The sequence below is a fragment of the Somniosus microcephalus genome, unplaced genomic scaffold (assembly GCF_052327205.1).
Source record: "Somniosus microcephalus isolate GS21.2 unplaced genomic scaffold, FLI_Smic_1.0 unresolved_chr2, whole genome shotgun sequence".
In the NCBI taxonomy this organism is placed as follows: Eukaryota; Metazoa; Chordata; class Chondrichthyes; order Squaliformes; family Somniosidae; genus Somniosus; species Somniosus microcephalus.
This window is the reverse complement of record NW_028225180.1, coordinates 16,362,992-16,370,679: the sequence shown is the minus strand read 5'-3', so window position 1 is coordinate 16,370,679 and position 7,688 is coordinate 16,362,992.

The following is a 7,688-nucleotide window of genomic DNA, read 5'->3' as shown; positions in this document are numbered from 1 at the left end:
CTTCGGCAGCACCTCCCAAACCCGTGACCTCTTCCACTTAGAAGGACAAGGGCAGCAGGCATATGGGAACACCACCACCTCCAAGTTCCCCTCCAAGTCACACATTATCCTGACTTGGAAATATATCGGCGATTCTTCATTGTCGCTGGGTCACAATCCTGGAACTCCCTCCCTAACAGCACTGTGGGGGTACCTTCACCACACGGACTGCAGCGGTTCAAGAAGGCAGCTCACCACCACCTTCTCGAGGGCAATTAGGGATGGGCAATAAATGCTGACCTTGCCCGCGATGCCCAGATCCCATAAACAAATTTTAAAAAATAAGAAATATTTTGGGAAGGAAGTCACTGGTGGGAGTATTCTATAGACCCCCTAACAGTAGCTACACTGTAGGACAGAATATAAATCAAGAAATAATGGGGGCTTGTAAGAACGGTGCTGCGATAATCATGGGTGATTTTAATCTTCATGTAGATCGGACAAATCAAATTGGCAATGGTAGCCTTGAGGACGAGTTCATAGAATGTATTCGGGATGGTTTCTTAGAACAATACATTGTGAAACCAACCAGGGAGCAGGCTATTTTAGATCTGGTAATGTGTAAAGAGACAGGATTAATTAATGATGTCATTGTAAAGGATCCTCTAGGGAAGAGTGATCATAGCATGTTTGAATTTCAAATTCAGTTTGAGGGTGAAAAACTTGTGTCTGAAAATAGTGGCCTAAACTTAAATAAAGGCAATTACAAAGGTATGAAGACTGAACTGGTTAAAGTAGACTGGGAAAATAACTTAAAGGGTAAGACGGTAGAAAAGCAGTGGCAGACATTTAAGGACCTTGGTGTGCATGTACATAGATCCCTGAAGGCAGCAGGACAGGTAGATAAGGTGGTTAAAAAGGCATATGGGATACTTGCCTTCATTAGCCGAGGCATTGAATATAAGAGCAGGGAGGTTATGATGGAGTTGTACAAAACGCTAGTTAGGCCACAGCTGGAATACTGTGTGCAGTTCTGGTCGCCACACTATAGGAAGGATGTGATTGCATTGGAGAGGGTGCAGAGGAGATTCACCAGGATGTTGCCTGGGCTGGAGCGCTTCAGCTATGAAGAGAGACTGGACAGGCTGGGGTTGTTTTCCTTAGAGCAGAGAAGGCTGAGGGGGGACCTGATTGAGGTGTACAAAATTATGAGGGGCATAGATAGGGTAGATAGAAAGGAACTTTTTCCCTTAGTAGAGGGGGCATCGTTTCAAGGTAAGGGGCAGGGGGTTTAGAGGGGAGTTGAGGAAAAACTTTTTCACCCAGAGGGTGGTTGGAATCTGGAACTCACTGCCTGAAAGGGTGGTAGAGGCAGGAGCCCTCACAACATTCAAGAAGCATTTAGATGAGCACTTGAAATGCCATAGCATACAAGGCTACGGACCAAGTGCTGGAAAATGGGATTAGAATAGACAGGGCTTGATGGCCGGCGCGGACATGATGGGCTGAAGGGCCTCTTTCTGTGCTGTATAACTCTATGACTCTATGAAATGTTTCATAACTCTCAGCAAAGGTTTATTCCAGTGAGGAAGACTGTAGGAGAAGGATGAACCATCCGTGGCTAACTAAGGAAGTTAAGGATGGTATCAAATTGAAGGAAAAGTCATACGATGTTGCGAAGATTAGTGGAAGGCCAGAGGATTGGGAAATTTTTAGAAACCAGCAAAGGATGACTAAAAACATAATTAGGAGGGAGAAGATAGATTATGAGAGTAAACTAGCAACAAGTATAAAAACAGACAGTAAGAGCTTCTACAGGTATATAAATAGGAAGAGAGTAGCTACAGTAAACATTGGTCCCTTTGAGGATGAGACTGGGGAATTAATAATGGGAAACAGGGAAATGGCAGAGACTTTGAACAAATATTTTGTATCGGTCTTCACGGTAGAAGACACTGAAAGCATCCCAATAATAATTGATAATCAAGGGGCTATAGGGAGGAAAGAACTTCAAACGATCACCATCACTAGAGAACAAATACTAGACAAACTAATGGGACTAAATGTTGACAAGTCCCCTGGACCCGATGGTCTTCATCCTGGAGTCTTAAAAGAGGTGGCTGCAGAGATAGTGGATGTGTTGGTTGTAATCTACCAAAATTCCCTGGATTCTGGAGAGATCCCAGTGGATTGGAAAACTGCAAATGTAATGCCCCTATTCAAGAAAGGAGTGAGGGAGACACAAAGCAGGAAACTATAGGCCAGTTAGCCTAACATCTGTCATTGGGAAAATGCTGGAATCCATTATTAAGGAATAACAGGATATTTAGAAAATCATAATACAATCAAACAGATTCAGCATGGTTTTATGAAAGGAAAATTGTATTTGACAAATTTGCTGGAGTTCTTTGAGGATGTAACGAGCAGGGTGGATAAAGGGGAACCAGTAGATGTACTGTATTTGGATTTCCAGAAGGCATTCGATAAGGTGCCACATAAAAGGTTACTGCACAAGATAAGGGCTCACGGGGCTGGGGGTAATATATTAGCATGGATAGAGGATTGGCTAACTAACAGAAAACTGAGAGTCGGGATAAATGGGTCATTTTCAGGTTGGCAAAATGTAACTAGCGGGGTGCCACAGGGATCAGTGCTGGGGCCCCAACTATTTACAATCTATATTAATGACTTGGGGGAAGGGACCGAATTTGCTGATGATACAAAGATAGGTGGGAAAGCAAGCTGTGAGGAGGACACAGAGGCCTAGAAATTGGGTTCTGGTCTTGCCAGGGCTGTAGCGCCAGAAAGTTTGCGCCAGCGGTAATGCGGCAGCGCCCGACGAAAATTCGGGTGCGCCGGGCCCAGACGGCGGCGGGCGCTAAAACCCTCCTTTAGCGCCTCAAAACGGGCGTCAACTTGGGTTTCCCGGCGCTAATCCCCCGCTGCGGCACCCGATGCGGTGCGGCAGGCGGGGGAACTGCAGGCCTCCTCCTCCTGTTAAGGAGGAGCTGCCTGCAGCCGACAACTGTCCGGCGGATTGACCCGACATCTGAGCCCGGCACCTCGGGGAAGTGCCGGGCTCGCATGAGACACTGATCAGGGCCGCGGGGGGGGCATGCAGGAGTCCGGGAAGGGAGGTGCGGGCAGGCGGCCGCCGGGAACGCGGCCGGCCGCCGCTCCACCTTTATGCGCCGGCGCACACTGGGGGAAGACTCTGTTGCCAGAGTCTTAGTTGCGCCTGCCACGGGCGAGGCGGGCGCAACTGAATTTCGGCTTGGGGCCGGGTTACCACGGCAACCGGGACGCTGCGCACACCGATGACGTCATCGGTGCCGGCGCAGCGCTACCGGTCTACCACCACGGAAGGGCCCCAGGCAATTTAGGAACCGGCGCCAATTGCAGCGCTAGGCCCTCTTGCGCCGCAAAATCGGTGCTAAGGGCACTGAATTTCTAGGCCAGAGTCTGCAAAGGGATATAGAGAGGTTAAGTGAGCGGGCAAACATTTGGCAGATGGAGTATAATGTGGGGAAATGTGAGGTTATCCACTTTGGTATGAAGAATAATAAAGCAAATTATTATTTAAATGGAGAGAGACTGCAGAATGCGGCGGTACAGAGGGATCTGGGTGTTCGCGTACATGAAACACAAAAAGTTAGCCTGCAGGTACAGCAGATAATTAGGAAGGCTATTGGAATATTGACCTTTATTGCAAGTGGATGGAGTATAAAAGTAGGGAAGTCTTGCTACAACTGTACAGGGAGTTGGTGAGACCACACTTGGAGTACTGCGTACAGTTTTGGTCTCCTTATTTAAGGAAGGACATACGTGCATTGGAGGCAGTTCAGAGAAGGTTCACGAGGTTGATTCCTGAGATGAAGAGATGAGATAGAGCACATATACCAGAAACGCTGTTTACGGAGGTCACGGACCATCATCAAAGACCCTACCCACCCCAGCCACAGTCTGTTCGCCCTCCTGCCATCTGGGAGACACTACAGATGCATTCGCACCCGAACGACCAGATTTAGGAACAGCTTCTTTCCCAGGGCTGTCATCCTACTGAACTCCACAAATAAACTCTAAAGCCTGCACATCTGCCAATGCACTTTATTAGGGTTATGTTTATGTTAATGTATTACAAGCCAAATGAATGTTGAATGTTTAAATGTCTTAATCTAAATGTACACTCTCGGGAGCCGCAAGCCTACATTTCGTTGTACTGCACTTGTGCACTAACAATGACAATAAAGTTGATTATTATTATATTATTATTATCATATGAGGAAAGGTTGAGCAGGCTGGGCCTATACTCATTGGAGTTTAGAAGAATGAGAGGTGATCTTATTGAAACATAAAAAGATTCTGAGGGGGCTTGACAGGGTAGATGCCAAGAGGATGTTTCCCCTAGTGGGGAAATCTAGAACTAGGGGTCACAGTCTCAGAATAAGGGGTCGCCCATTTAAGACGGAGATGAGGAGGAATTTCTTCTCCGAGGGTCGTGAATCTTTGGAATTCTCTGCCGCAGAGAGCTGTGGAGGTGGAGTCCTTGAATATATTCAAGGTGGGTGATGTAAGAATACTACTAGGCACTTGGTCTAAGCGTTAAACAAACCTTTAATCAACTGTTTTACAACATGGAGGTCTAGTTGTGTGCTTCACTAGTTCCTGTTAAGAATGTCCTGCGCAAGCTGGGCCCATGCCCGAGTATTTATACTCTCCCTGGACAGCGCCACCCATAGGCCGCTCAGTATTATTTCATAAGTCTTTCTTTCATGAATGACTGATTCATGTCAGTGGAGATAGACAGATTTTTGAAAAAACAGGGGAGTCAAGGGTTATGGGGAGCGGGCAGGGAAGCGGAGTTGAGGCCAAGATCAGATCAGCCATGATCTCATTGAATGGCGGAGCAGGCTCGAGGGGCCGAATGGCCGACTCCTGCTCCTATTTCTTATGATCTTATGTTCTTCTAACTATTGGATAATTCCTTCCTTATCCTTTAAACAGATTCGCACAAGTAGAGACAGTAACATGTTTGATAATTCACTTCATTTATTACCAACCAAACATTAAACTTACACACCCTAAACAACCAAACATTCATCTTAAACACACCAACCAACCAAACATTAAACATTTTTTATTCATTCGCGGGATGATGGCATCGTTGACAAGGCCAGCATTTATTGCCCATCCCTAGTTGCCCTCGAAGGTGGTGGTGAGCCGCCTTCTTGAACCGCTGCAGTCCGTGTGGTGAAGGTGCTCCCACAGCGCTGTTAGGGAGGGAGTTCCAGGATTTTGACCCAGCGACGATGAAGGATCGACCGGTATATTTCCAAGTCAGGATGGTGTGTGACTTGTCAATTAGGCACTCTACAGCCCTCTGGACTCAACATAGAGTTCAACAATTTCAGATCATAACCTCGGCCCCTGTCACATATATATATTTTCTTCCTTTTTTTATCCACAATTTTTGTTTGGCCCTTTTTTCTTCTTCGCTCCCACAGGGTGTAAGAATTCGCAATAATTTACAGTTCTGAAGATCAACTTTTTCGATTAAAGAATCCCTGGGCGTTGTGCTTTTAAATTTCCAGGGATAAAAATGGCTGTCACCACATGGCCGAAGACAAAGGACAATGCTTTGTTTACAAAGCAATTGAATGCTATTAGCATTTGTTTGTATATCGAGTGGATACATCTAAACTGCAGAAGAGACTTTTGTATCTTCAATGGGAAACGTTTAAGATTTGAATGGGTTTTAAATCACCCAGCACTGGACAATAGAGCAGTTGTATTTCCCTTTTTGTTTCAGCCCAGGGAGCTCCGGAAGACACATTAACCCAGTCTAACCACTTTGAGTGAGCCAATCACAGCTTTCTCTTGTGTATTGGACCCTTTGGGCAGGGAATTTTGCACACAGCCCTTGCAAGGCAGAACGGCAGGGGCCTCACCAGGTATAAAGATGGCGGCTGAGAAGCTATCTCTCTCTCTTACTTCGCTGGACCACAGGTGAGCAGGGTGTTCTGATTCCTCAACAAGGTAACCTAGCAGGAGTTAAGGGGTGGTGATTTAAGGGTATTGCTAAGATTGTTTAAATAACATTGTAGCCATTGTATCCCTCGTTTTCGCCGTCTGCAACCCCCTGTTATATAATTTTACTGTAATTACTGTGTTCGTGTGATATAGTTTGATATTTTGATTATAGTTTCTTTTAGTTAATAAAACTTGATTTTTTTCTCTCATCCAAACTACGTGTCTGTTTTAATATCAATAATTATAAGCCCTGCAGTCAGAACTGGAAGGTGGGGAAGCGATTCGAAACCGCTGTTTTAAAATTGGTTTTATTGGAATTGGTCTGAGTGTAGGCAAAGGCTGCAAGACCAGGAAAATTACTTTAAACCAGTTTAAAGAAGCCCCCAACCCTTACAATGGCAGCTGTCCAGCACAATTCACACCCCATCTAGGGCCATCCTTTCTTCCTTAACCTGTCCCATTACCACCTCCTCTCGCCTTCAATATCTCTTAATGTCTCTCAATGTCTCTTATTCTCTCCTGCTTTCTATCCTGTCACTGACCTTCCCTTTTGTTCTTTCATCCCCTCGCCCTTTTCCCAGTCCCTAAACCTGCTTTCCATTTCTTGCTTTTTTCCAGTTCTGACGAAAGGTCATCGACCTGAAACGTTAACTCTGTTTCTCTCTCCAAGGATGTTGCCCTGGCCTGCTGAGTTTTTCCAGCATTCCCTGTTGTTATTTCGGATTTCCAGCATCCGCAGTATTTTGCTTTCATATTGGAGGTGATGGTATAGAAACATAGAAACATAGAAGATAGGAGCAGGAGTAGGCCATTCGGCCCCTTGAGCCTGCTCCGCCATTCAATGAGATCATGGCTGATCATCCAAATTCAGTACCCTGTCCCTGCCTTCTCCCCATATCCCTTGATCCCTTTAGCCTTAAGAAATATATCCAACTCCTTCTTGAATATATTTAATGAATTGGCCTCCGCTGCCTTCTGTGGCAGAGAATTCCACAGGTTCACCACTCTCTGGGTGAAGAAATTCCTCCTCATCTCGGTCCTAAATGGCTTACCCCTTATCCTTAGACTGTGACCCCTGGTTCTGGACTCCCCCGGCCATCGGGAACATCCTTCCTGCATCTAGTCTGTCCAGGCCTGACAGAATTTTATAGGTTCCGATGAGATCCCCTCTCAATCTTCTAAACTCCAGTGAGTACAAGCCCAATCGACCCAATCGCTCCTCATACGTCATTCCTGCCATCCCAGGTATCAGCCTGGTGAATCTTCGCTGCACTCCTTCCATGGCAAGAACATCCTTCGTCAGATAAGGCGACCAAAATTGCGCACAATACTCAAGGTGCAGTCTCACCAAGGCCCTGTAAAACTGCAGCAAGACATCCTTGTTCCTGTACTCGAACCCTCTTGCTACGAAGGCCAACATACCATTTGCCTTCTTAACCGCCTGCTGCACCTGCATGCTTACCTTCAGCGACTGGTGCATGGTGTTTCCATGCGCCTGCTGTCTTTGTCCTTCTAGGTGGTAGAGGTCACATGTTTGGGAAGTATTGTCAAAGACGCCTTGGCGAGTTGCTACAGTGCATCTTGTAGATGGTACACACTCAATCGGGCTACTGTGTCCTGGATAGTGTCGAGCTTCTTGAGTGTTGTTGGAGCTGCACTCACCCACGGTGCTGGGTAAG